Source organism: Leguminivora glycinivorella, chromosome 15 (genome assembly GCF_023078275.1).
Source record: "Leguminivora glycinivorella isolate SPB_JAAS2020 chromosome 15, LegGlyc_1.1, whole genome shotgun sequence".
In the NCBI taxonomy this organism is placed as follows: Eukaryota; Metazoa; Arthropoda; class Insecta; order Lepidoptera; family Tortricidae; genus Leguminivora; species Leguminivora glycinivorella.
The window spans coordinates 8914901-8928887 of record NC_062985.1 but is presented as its reverse complement, the minus strand read 5'-3'; the positions used below and the strand labels follow the sequence as shown (position 1 = coordinate 8928887).

The following is a 13987-nucleotide window of genomic DNA, read 5'->3' as shown; positions in this document are numbered from 1 at the left end:
ATATTAAATCAATCTAAAATCAAGTTACTATTCGTAAAATTCGAGAGCGGTTCCTGGCACAGCGCCATTGCAGCGCCCGCCGTCTCCGTGAAAGTTGCGGTAACGAGCCGGGTATTCATAACAGACTCATTTTAATATGGACACGCGTTTGATGACTGTCATTGTCATATACCTACACATAATAAACGGCGTCAAGCCAAGCATGGTAAATTTTATCGGCTATGTTAAGTAGCTCTTCTATTTTAGAGCTTTGTACTTCACAAGTTATTAGAAGCGTATTTTAGGAACCATCGTTTTAGTGGAGATTTGTATATAGGTAGATCTATGTGATGAATAACTTTGGTTTCTTAATTTATGATGATCGTATAGTTATGTCACTTATGACAGATCCTGATGTAACCAGATCTACCCAGACCAGCTCTGCCGTATACGATTTAGTATTTACAAATAACATTAATTAAAACGAAATAGTGGTTAGCCACTAATTACGCAGAACAAATTACTTACACTTCATTGGACGTTGCAATTATTGACCGAATTTGATAGACAGACTCGACAGACTCGTTGGCGAACGTAATAGATAAAAACCGGCCAAGAGCGTGTCGGGTCACGCTCAGTGTAGGGTTCCGTAGTTTTCCGTATTTTTCTCAAAAACTACTGAACCTATCAAGTTCAAAACAATTTTCCTAGAAAGTTTTTATAAAGTTCTACTATTGTGATTTTTTTCATATTTTTTGAACGTAGGGTTCAAAAGTTAGAGGGGGGGGACGCACTTTTTTTTTCCTTTACAAGCGATTATTTCCGAAACTATTAATGTTATCAAAAAATGATCTTAGTAAACCTTTTTTCATTTTTAAATACCTATCCAACAATATATCACACGTTGGGGTTGGAATGAAAAAAAATCTCAGCCCCCACTTTACATGTAGGGGGGGTACCCTAATAAAACATTTTTTTTAATTTTTTATTTTTGCACTTTGTTGGCGTGATTGATATACATATTGGTACCAAATTTCAGCTTTCTAGTGCTTACGGTTACTGAGATTATCCGCGGACGGACGGACGGACGGACGGACGGACGGACGGACGGACGGACGGACGGACGGACGGACGGACGGACAGACAGACATGGCGAAACTATAAGGGTTCCTAGTTGACTACGGAACCCTAAAAATGATCTGGGTACAACTTCATTTTTAGAAAGGAAAGTGCAGAAAAATGGTACTGATGAGTTTACGTACCTGTGTCGTTAATTATTATACTACAGTAGGCATTATAAAGCGTGGGGTTAGCCTCGCGTTAATAAATGCAGCTAAGCGTATCAACCACAATGCAGCGCGTCCCCGATGCATAAATTAGTCCTTATCATTACCACAGGCCGCGACAAGTCTCGAGGCCGCTGACGATATATCTCACTCTACGACTCAGGGTACGTAGCCGAATGGCACAAACGCTCACGAAACGAAACGCTCGTACATATCTATCTCTATCGCTCGTGCGTATTGGCGCGACAGAGCCAGACTACCTTTCGCGGCGTTTCGTTTTCGTTTCGCGTCACAGAAATGCCATTCGGCTACAGCACCTGCAGAGAAGATCTTTATTTATTTATTTAACCTCTATTGCACCAAAGAAAACCATAAAGTACAAAAGGCGGACTTAATACCATAAGGCATTCTCTACCAGTCAATCTTTAGGCAAAGCATAAACGAAAGGATAGGATGATAGCTGGTTGGATTTAAATGAAAGGTAATTTTCAACTCGAATTTAAACTAAATGTTATATTAATTCCGGAATCTTAGTAATTTTGCAAAGATTATAGATCAAATGACGAAACGTTGAAAATAACGCAGTGCCTAATCTTCACTAAGGTACATTTTCCCTAAAACCGTGCGAAAAGATACGCCATATCAGCATAAGAAACTAGCGCGCGCCACACGTCTTCCCAAATAGGAAAGATAATCATAAAGTTATATTTCAACAATGTATGTTATTCTTAACACAACCTTACACTAAACAAACAAGATTCTGAGTTCAGTACAACGTGTGACCTAGGTACAGCCCTGGATATGTTAATCAACGCGACCAACTACTAATAGGGTTGTGTCTAGTTAATTAGGCATCTTGATAACGTCTAAGTGTATTGTCCTCGCTTAGCGAGCACGCGAGTCGAAAGCCTAGTCAGTTTATGGCAAGCATCTAGGATTCGACTAATTAATTTATTTTCGATTCGAATCCTAAATGCACACAAACGCAAAAGATGCCTTACCTACTCCCGAAGGCCACTATGTCATTAAATCGGCATACGCTCTTAGTATGTATAAAATTATACACGTTAAATCGGCATACGCTCTTAGTATGTATAATTTTATGCCGATTTAATGACATCTTTAGGATTTTTTACATTCTACGTTGGTGGCAAACAAGAATACGGTCCGCCCGATGGTTATCAGTCTCATTGGCCTATGGAATGCACGCCAGCAAGTACCAAGGTTCACTATTAGGTATTCATATTATAATATTATATTTGCCTCCCAAAAGTTGGAATCACATCAACGGAATTCCAACATTTCCAACCGCAACATTGGTTTGGAACTTCTAAGAGAAATCTGCTTTGAGGAAACCGGTACAATGAGGAAACTGCCAATGTCATGCTAAATTTATCCCAGATATGACCCACTTACCCAAACGAACTGTGACATTTTATTACCTGCAACAAACATTAAAAACATAAGTAAAGTTTTATAGGTGGAATGTTTGCCGATGTCAAATAAGCATTTACAAATCGTTTAAACAGACGGGCGGCGCGGGGTAATCGATAATCGATGATAGTGTCATTACTGTATGCATATGCATACCAATAGCTGCATTGCGTATGTCTAATAGGTATGTATGTAAAAAAATATTACCTTGCAACAAATTATCGGCCTAGCCGCATGACATGAACTGCTAAATGATAGCAGTTGGTAGTGTTGGTACTGATCAACACATTAAACTTAAACTCAGCAAAATGAAGGTACCTGAGAAATCTGATAGGTACACAGTGGGAGAGAAAGAACCTAAAAACACTAGGTAAATTACGTGTTCAGTGGCATTACGTGTTCAGCTTCAGTGACGTCGATACGTCGTCGACGTCGAGATTTGAGAGTATTTTTTAATCTTATAGCCATATTTAATAGGTAATAATAATTTTATTCAGCAAGACACAGAAATGTATAAAAGTGAGATTAGCACAAATAATCAACTTATTCGCGCTCTCCAAAATCAACAGCCCAACCGGTACAATTTAAACGGATTTTAAAGCAAATAAATAACTGCTCGTTCCGTGAAAGTGAATCAATTTTATTGACAACCGCCGATGCAACAATTTGTAATTCAAATGTCGTCGCATCCGGGTGTGGACAAACTCAGTCCCATTTAATTGTCCGGGGTATTATTTGCATAAATTACGGAAGTCCATAAAATTAGGGTTCGTGGATTTCTACTAAATACAATTTCCTGTGAAAAGCTTATGTGATCACTTCAGTACTCCTATGTGAGACGTGCGGTATCATTATGACACTAAATAAGTCTAAATAATACTCGAGAAAGTTACAATACATCATATTACTTTATTCCAGTGACTTTAAAAAAATTATGAACTGATGCTGATATTTTTGTAGTACATTACTACAGAGGCCGGGACAAAGGTCTTCAAGACCTCGCTTCGCTCGGCCGTCTATATGTCTTCGGCCGGCAACCCCATTTCCCGCCGAGGTATGTATAGTGCTTTTCTCAAACATGGTATGAAATAAATAAAGTCTACTGAAAATAGTAACTTTGGATGGCTGTATCTCCTAAACGGTGCGTCGTAGCGCAAAAATAATCGAATTTTCGTTCCCCTTTGATACCCCGTATACGCTTATAAAAAAAAACAAAAAGTTAAAAAAAAATTCAAATTGTATGAAAACGCACCCAAAATCAAATATTGTCTAGGGCCCGTACCAGTTGCAGTCGGCACGTCTATAAAGCCCCTTATAGTTTTTTTTTAATTGGCTAAATACCTGGATGTTATGTCACAATTATCTGTGTTTGGAAATTAAAAAAGAAGAGTTTGCCGGCCTTGGCCTGTAAAGTTTGTATGAAATTCCATTATCTATCAATCGTCCTAGCCGCACCTGCAACGTCATACTTCGCTGCCAATTATAAGGCACATAACATCAATATTTCATACCATGTTTGAGAAAAATAACGTATTAGTTACAAAGGCAGATGTACTTCGGAAACAGGATACTTTAGAACGGACGAAACCGCAAAAGTGAGCTCGCAATATCAGAAATATCACAACACAGTGACGTCCCTAAAAAATAAAATTATGTCCATTTCCATATAAACATTCATATGTCTGCAGGTATTTTAATGTAGTTGTCGACCGCACGAAAACCGCAAACAGTTTGAAAACATAATACGCTCGAAAAGTTTCGTACTGAATGGTTATGAGACTTTCGAGATGAGTTTTTAACAATCGCAATCAGAACCTGCGCAGAATGAAATTTTATTTAAACGGCTTGGGGATAAAGCGACGCAAACGCCTATGAGGTGGACGGATCAGTTGATAGTTAATGAATTAATGATATACCTTTATCGTACGAGTAATAACATCCATGGATGCTCTATTAATTTTCTTAGCGGGAAATCACGTTTTTATTTTCTATTTCTAGTTAACAAATCGTTAAAAATTGTTGAAGTTTTGTTTTGACGTTTCTGGCGTCGACTTCTATCAACGCTTCCACGGATAGATGCTGGGACGTTACGATTCTAGACTGGCTAGCGATAGTTGGCGATGTCCCAGACCCCGTCGCGATGTAGGTCAGGAATGGCGCCGACTGTCCCCGTTCCACGAGACAGCACCGCCACTTCTTGTCACTTCGAATGAGACCGCTTCTCGTGGGTGTACATCATCATCCTCGACCGTTCTAGTACAACTATGTAATGTACTTACACAAGTGTAATCGAACATTATGAAGCTTGTCAGGCCCCGTAGCCGAATAGCATTTCTCCGACGCGAAACGAAAACGAAACGCCGCGAAAGGTAGTCTGGCTCTATCGCGCCAATACGCAAGAGCGGTAGAGATAGATATCTACGAGCGTTTCGTTTCATGAGCGTTTCCTGAGCGTTTGTGCCATTCGGCTACGCACCCAGTTCTAAATCTTTTAAATTCAAAACTTGCCGATGTGATTTATTAATGTAGAAATTAAAACGGAGCTTTCGATAATACATAGCAATAGTGAAAAAGTGTACCGGGTAATGGCTAGGGTTTGCAATCCGGATATTCGAATATCCGAATTATTCCAATATCCGCCAATATTTTTATCCGAAAATATTCGAATAATCCAAGTGCAATTATCCGGATAAACGGATAATTTCTATAAACATTATTTTTTATTTATAAGTAATATATTTAATAGATAGACGTCACTGAAACCAATTTCGATCAATTCTTAATACGGACAATGTTATTGCTAACAAGTTAACACCTATTTATCTTCAACTTCCCTTCCCTTGGTCCCTTGTTTTTTTGAAATTGAAATTTAGCTCCTCACTCCGTAGTACGCCAGAATTCCCTCCACTTCACTAAGAAATATAAGGTATTTTCCTTTTAAGTCCTTAGTTACATTCATACACAAAAATCGGTCTAATTACTACTTATACTTTGAAATCTTAGTCGATCTACTGATCAGCTTGGAAACTAAAACCCATCAAATCGCTGCCGAGCAATTTGAGGCGTTTTGGATTTGAATATTTAAATAAGTTCGCCTTTGTACCTCCTCCTTCTTCATTTTTAGGGTTCCGTAGTCAACTAGGAACCCTTATAGTTTCGCCATGTCTGTCTGTCCATCCGTCCGTCCGTCCGTCCGTCCGTCCGTCTTTCCGTCCGTCCGTCCGTCCGCGGATAATCTCAGTAACCGTAAGCACTAGAAAGCTGAAATTTGGTACCAATATGTATATCAATCACGCCAATAAAGTGCAAAAATAAAAAATGGAAAAAAATGTTTTATTAGGGTACCCCCTACATGTAAAGTGGGGGCTGATATTTTTTTTCATTCCAACCCCAACGTGTGATATATTGTTGGATAGGTATTTAAAAATGAATAAGGGTTTACTAAGATCGTTTTTTGATAATATTAATATTTTCGGAAATAATCGCTCCTAAAGGAAAAAAAAGTGCGTCCCCCCCCCTCTAACTTTTGAACCATATGTTTAAAAAATATGAAAAAAATCACAAAAGTAGAACTTTATAAAAACTTTCTAGGAAAATTGTTTTGAACTTGATAGGTTCAGTAGTTTTTGAGAAAAATACGTAAAACTACGGAACCCTACACTGAGCGTGGCCCGACACGCTCTTGGCCGGTTTTTTTTTTTTAATTTTATGTCTTGTATATTTTATGTTGGTGGTACAATAAAGAATTTGTTACGTACTTACTTATTTATCACCTCTCCCCTTCCATTGGTACTTTGGTACCAGCCACTGTGCAACTAAGGTCTAAAATGATCCACACCTGGATAGGAAGTGTCTTCGACTAATTGGTCTTCTCTTTTTTTGGTTATTCTGTTTTGAACGAGTACCTGTGCTCAGTTGCTCATTCCTATTCTAAGACCCTAACCAGGACGCTTTTGTTTAGAGCCTATTACGAAAAGAGTTTTCAACTTTTTATATTAAGTATCCGATCCGGTCCAAGATGGCATCTGGTACGGGCGTAGGCATTTGTGCAAATGACTAGTGACTACAGTGGTAGTATCAGCATGGGCAATTATGCCACTGTCTTTTAAGCCGAGACATATGCAATAATTACCTTTGTACATAAGAATATAGTTAGACAAACCCAAAGAAAGAATATCTATATACTCAGCGACAGTCAGGCGGTACTCAAAGCCTTCACATCGCCCAGAGGTGACTCTTGACTGGTATTAAACGGCATCCAAGCTCTTAACAAGCTTGGAAGGCAAAACAAGGTGCGACTGGTATGGATACCGGGGCACGAAGGCTTCATTGGCAATGAAAATAAATGCTGATGAACTTGCCAAGGCCAGGTCTGAAGACAACGTCACAAGGAACCATTAAAACGGCTATGAAGGACCATACAAAGGCTAATCACCAAAAAGAGTGGGATGCCCTGGTAGGTCTGAAGCATTCAAAGCTCTTTATGCGGAAGGTAGAATCTGGATGGAGCAAAAAGCTAGGAAAGCTAGGCAAAAGACAACTCCAAATTATAACGGGGGTGTTCACAGGCCATTACGGGATCAAAGGAATGTTGGCCAAGATGGGACACGCTGACTACACAGATTGTCGCATGTGCGGCGAAGAGGAAGAGACCGTCAGACATCTAATGTGTGAATGTCACGCCCTCGCCAGACAAAGAATGAAGAACTTTGGAGCAGGCTACCTAGTACCAAAGGACATCAGAGAGCTACCCATGAGCCTCATCATCCGATACGTGGAGATGATCGAGAAGCTCCTGAATAGCTGAAGGATCTTAAGATCTAAGGGGGTAATTGCACAAAAGATCCCGATGGGTCGAAGTGTATCCGGAAGGGCCCCGCAGATTTAAGATGAGTATCCGATCCGATCGAGCGAAGGACCGACTCCTATACATTCTCGAAATCATTCAAGGCGCCATCTTTGATTTTTGCCTTTGACATCCTTCCTATATCCGATATCGGAACGGATAATATTACAACGCTGTATCGCCTATAACCATCATCATATCCAATGATGTTGTCTAACGTTCCACTCTACACAAGCCATCCTCTCTACCATCCATTTCCAAGGTAAAGGTGTTGTAAGAAAAACTTCTCGTTATATCTAACACCTAACTAATCACTACTACTAACTATCTTATATCGACAGCTCACCATCTGATTGCAAGATTCTAATCATAGAACTAAAGATAGAGAGCAAGGTGTGTTTTAATTTCTACAGTTTGCTGATTTATGCAAAAAATAAATAAAAATGTAGGTAAATTTCGCATTATGGCGCTCATCTATCTCAGCCGTTATCAATTCCACGCTTATACGCACCTGTAACATTAATTTTGTTCCATTTAATAAATTATCCGAAATTATCCGAATTATTCGAATATTCGAATAATAAAAATTGTATTATCCGAATTATTCGAATATTAAAAATCCGCCGGATAATGCAAACTCTAGTAATGGCAGACCCCTTACATTTCATTACAGTGTCAAAATGGACTCTACGTGTTGGCTTCGGCTCCGCGCACGCCTCCCAACGGTCCTATACACAATGGTTTCCATGATGGTAAAGATATAGTGTACCGATATAACTTTTTCGAAATTGAGTAGAATTATCCTGTAAGTAATCAATAGTTAAGCTATCAACTGTAGTGGAATGGAGACAATACAAAACAAACAGTACCCACGCGATACAGTTGATTTAAGCCGGATATTAATTATTCCCGGAATTCAAACGTACATAATTTACAAAGATCAACATTTCTAAAACTGTTGCCAAAAGCGTTATTATCGAGGAAAGCAGTAAATCGGGATAAAAATATTAAAGTTAGCGTAACTTACAAAATCAAACATTCTTTAAACTATTGCCGTAAGCGTTGTTATCGAGGAAAGCGGAACTTTGGACGAAAAACTTCAACCAATGAGACGCTAGAGAAGAGCGTCCCAGGCGTTTGGATAGCGTCACCAAGAACAGCGCATGCGTCATATTCGGGGGAATAAAACTCTGAGCGCAGCGTCGGGTGGGGTCATTAGGTTCGGGAACGTTGAAGACAAAACATTATAAGAATAGGTAATTCGATTCGAGAAGCTTGAAGAAGTACTTTGTGACTACGGAGGAGGCTGGAGCTAAGGTTTGCATAGTTCAGAAAAAGGAGGTTTGGTGAGTAAGCCAATAATTATGAAGAATGGAGGAGCTTGGAGCTAGTCATCGAAGGCGACATAAAGAAGACCTTCCGACATTAAGAAAACAGGTACTAATTATTCTTTAATAATTTTAGTGCGCAAGTGAACTACATAATTAATTATGTGACGGTTTTTCATTGGCATCTTTATGTGTGCGTGTGTAATTTAAATAATACTATAAATAAAGTCCGGGTGTCATAAACTTAAGGAACCCGCTTTAAGTACGTAATTGCAATAAAACTATTTCAGCTAGATAAATACCTTTTGACATTTGCATTCCGTCGGGACATTAGCTTGCTTTTATAGTGTAAATATCTCATTAACCAATTCACTAAGACACAATCACAGTTTATAACACAATGCTTATTGCTTTCCATTATCTTTCACATACACAAAAAGTTAATAACGTGTTGATATCTTAAAGATTTAACTGATACATCCCGGCTCTGCGATATGCCTACAAAATAAACAAGTAAGTCCGTAAGATCAGATCTTCGCGAATATAATCTTAGTTCATTTATTACACTGTTAATACAAATATACTTTCACCACGTAGTTTTAAGTATTTGTCTATCATTATGTATCAATTACAAACAATTTAGATTAATAAGACATCGCGTTAAACCAGGGATCGGAACCCGTTCCCAAATACCATTTGATATCGTTCTTAAACCGTTACCTATAAATTTTGTTCAATGGGAACAAAATAATTTCGGTTACGGTTCTTATATCGTTCCCTAAACGAACGGTTCATTATAAATTTTGTTCAGTGGGAACAAAATAATTTCGGTTTCGGTTCTTATTTCGTTCCCTCAAAGAACAGTTCCTTACAGTAACGTTTAAATGAACGAACAGAATTTTAGCGTTCCTAAAACCAATATTATTTCGTTCCGAGCCGCGCGGGAGTAGGTATAGCGACTGTAGCGAGCGCCGGAGCCGAGCGTTTTCGCCGACGCACGAGCCGCCTTTCGCTGTCTCTTTTTCACACGAAGTTCATTTATATTTCTGTTTCGGTTAGCCGGCCGGCCGCGGCCGGCAATGAAGGTGAAGGTAGGTTGTTTTGTTTGTTTTGTTTACTTCATTTACTTGAGTTGCAACTTTCGGCGTATAAACAGCGAACGTGCAGTGATAGTGTATGCTGGATATTGAAACTATTAGGATAGGAAGAAACAGCATGAATATACACCATGTATAAAGGGCGGCAAATTTTAAAATTGTAGGGCTCACCGGCCAATTGTCTTCATAAAACCTGTCTACTTAAAGGTTCACGTTAACAGAATCATTAAAGGATTAAGACGATACAGGAGGCAAGCACGAATTCAGATTTTTAGGACTTTATCGCCGTCGCGCTGACGGGGGCGGAACCCACAGAGAGGCCCTGTATAGTAAAGTTGTGTGTGCGCGTGGCGCACGCACACAGACGCGTACGCCGGCGGCGCAAGTACTCGCGCTCGAGCCGACCGGCGCCCGCAATCGCTCTCTATCTATATTTTTTCTAGTTTTGGACTTCTGATTTGCGTATAGTTTTGGACTCCGTGAAGTATACTCGTACTGATTTGAATAGAATGCAAATTTGTCATATTTTAGGTATTCTAAATATTATTCCTTACCTTATACATAATGTAATTATCTTAAAAGGAATCATGATACCGAAATAAAGTTATTCGGTATGTAAAAAACTAAAGCCTTTTCGATGTCAAAAAGAAAGTTTAAAATAATTTTGTGATAAAGTAAATATTTTCTGAAAGGATTGGGTTATTTGGGTTATACCTAGGGATTGCAATAATATAAAATCCGGATTTTCGGATTATTTTTAGGGCAAAATCCGAACTCCGGATTAAATCCGGATTTTTTTTAGTAACTAAAGCCTGACAAGTTTTTATTTGACCCTGGAAGAGTGTCGCTACAAATCGTTTTCATATGGCAATAATGTGCCGACGTCATGTATAATCGGGACAGCGAGTATTGGGTTTCGTTTCGCGTTAATATTTGTAGAAAATTAAAGCATGGTTTTAGAGAATGACAATTTAATAAGCTAGGTTTGAAGACTTGCTACTTCCACACAGCCTAAAATTCATGAAGCTTGTGCCTGTATCGAAGTCGTCGATGTTTATTTTCTTCTTACGTGGGACCTTGTTTTGTACTGGTGGCGATGATGAAACGGCCTCCTTATTTCTTTAAATATTTTTCACGGCAGAGCTAAATACAGACACCATAAATAAGAACAAAAAATATATTAAGCTAAATCGAAACCAACTAATCATTGCATGAGAACATTATTAGGGTGCCCGCCCCCCCTACACGTAAAGTGGGGAGAGATTTCTTTTTCATTTCAACCCTGACGTCTGATAAATGATAAATAAATACATTTTGTAAGTGAACATTAAAATTGAATTAAATTAAGTTTGAACCTTGTTTTGCCGTACCTCTCGCCTGAAACACAGGGTTTCCCTAGTTCAGGCAAATGTAAACCATCGATAATTTTAAGTATTTGTTGGATGTAATGTAAATATGCAATACTTGTTTTCAATAAAAATTATGTTTATGTTTATGTTTATGTTTATACCTATTGTTGGATAGGTATTAAAAAATGAATAGGGGTTTACTACTAACATTTTTTGATATTATTAATTTTTTCGGAAATAATCGCTCGGAAATGTATGGGACATTTCAGGGGTAAACTTTTGTATGGGCTTTGTCAGTCCCGGTATATATCGTCCTTGATATTAGGCAACTACTGAAATAATATTTGTGTGCTCTAATTCAATGTGCACCTCTAACGACTCTTACGCAGTGGCCATTGAGGCCAATCAATTAAAGGTGAGGAAACAGTCTCAGCTGTTGCCATTAGATTTGGTGAAAATAACATTGATCGCGTTGGATATGGTAAGTATGGTTAAGAAACTAAAGCCTGACCAGAAATATAAATAACTATTGTCAGGCAGGAGTGCGCTGTTATTCTGATGTATGGAGTGACAGTTCAGTATAGTATGATGACTATATAGTTTTAATGAAATTCCGCTACATGGCGCGTAGTCATATATTTCTGGTCATGCTTTACATGTGTATAAAATAAAACAAAACTTTTGAATCTTATGATATAATCTTTCCAGTAATTGCCTATGGGAAAATAACATTGTAGTTACCACTGGTAACAACTTAGTGGTAACTCTGACTAGTGGAATAACCCTTATTTTATAACGATATTTCACTAACGAATGTACCAAAATATGATCGACTTTAGTAGGTGATTATTGGGAGTTTCAAATCAAAGATTTGAAAACTCCCAATATCACTTCATATTTAGGACTCGTACTCAGGTTTATTGGTGATTTAAAACTCCCAATAGGTGTTCAGATGATTTAAAACTCCTAATCGGCTTTCTCATGATTTGAAACTCTCAATAGGTTTTCAGATGATTTAAAACTCCTAATCGGCTTTCTCATGATTTGAAACTCTCAATAGGTTTTCTGATGATTTAAAACTCCTAATCGGCTTTCTCATGATTTGAAACTCTCAATAGGTTTTCTGATGGTTTAAAAAGCACACAAGGTTTACGATTGCATATTTAGAATTAGAACTTGTGAACTGTAAAAGCGCAATCAGATTTTTAACTTAACATTTCGGATTCGTTCATTTGATTGAAACAGATGAAGTATGGTGTTCGTTGTTAAATGGTCCATTTCGAAAATGTAAGCCGTAAAGTTAAGTTAGGTATGATATTAAATAGCAAAAGCTTAACGCAACACACTCTCCGAGGTGGCCAATCTCAGATGTGGTCTCTCTCAAGCGTTTGCTCGATTGACAGTGGCGTTTACACACAACGTGTCTGATCAGCTCGTCAGCGTCGCAGAACACGAATGGACCCCCAAAGTGTGAACTCTGGTGTAGTCGCGTTTTACATGCATCGATTGAGTTTGACCCCCTCCGGGTATGGGATTCCATATCTATCGACCGCGTAAATACAGAGATCCCCAAGTCTCGAATTCAACACTACATGCCTCGGTTGGCCAAGCCAAGGAATGGTTTACGTGTTGAGGTTGTCGGTCGTCACAACCCGACATACTACACATCACCATTTTTATTTATATGAAACATTGTAAAAACTTTATAAGTGTGATGTAGACCCAGTTATGCTATTGGCTGTTTCGGATTACGTACTCCCACGTCATATCTACTACGAATTTTGTAATATATGGTTTAAAATAACGTATATAAAATATGATCTTCTTTGACACCCATAACAAAGAGTTCAGTATAAATTAAAGGCTAGCGTATGTCATATACTGCACTTTGCAAAGCAGAACTTTTCATAAAGATATAAGGTTCAAATTTTGATTATATTAAAATCATGACATACATTGAACAGTATGCGAAATTGCAATCACTCATTTAGTTGTAATTTGAGTCAGTTTACCTGGTTGCTCACTCGCTATGTTTATCTTATGAAATGATCACGATTTACATGAATTATAAATGGTTTTGATATATAATAGATCTCAGTATACATATTTCAACTATATTGTGAGTGGTAAAACTCTAAAAATAATATCGTATTTATTCTCTATGTTTTAGTATGTTAAAAATAAAACAATTAATTTATCATGAAACCATTTTATTTAAGTAATGAGATATATTACAAGCACGACGACTAACTAAAAAGTAAAGTACATTTTATAACATAAAATTTTCTAATAATTACTCACTTCACTCAACTTTTTTACAATTTTTTCTACCAGACCTTCAGTTGCATTTAATAACTCATCATAGTCATCTTGAACAACATATTGTACTGTAACCCCATTAGATTCGATATTTGATTGCTCCAAATCGGATATACTGATTTTAATCAGACGCTTTCCTTTTGTAACCTTTCTGATGACATGGGAATTTAAACCCATTTCTTTTATTTTCCTCTTTCCTTTCTTAGCGATTTTCTTCTGACTTTTTGCTGGTGTACCTGATAATGGAATTTCTAAAGATGGATTCAGGAGCAAATCCTGGTATTTCAGGTACGCATCCATGTCTTGAGAATAATTGAGCGGATCATTCGGTTTTTCACAAACTTGCGAA

At 37.9% G+C, this 13987-nt stretch overlaps 1 protein-coding gene across 3 annotated transcripts in view; it reads right to left on the bottom strand.

The window, feature by feature from the left end:
* Positions 1-13987, bottom strand: part of LOC125234011 (tyrosine-protein phosphatase non-receptor type 9-like) — a 169932-nt gene that overhangs the window by 60513 nt on the left and 95432 nt on the right. The window lies entirely within an intron of this gene.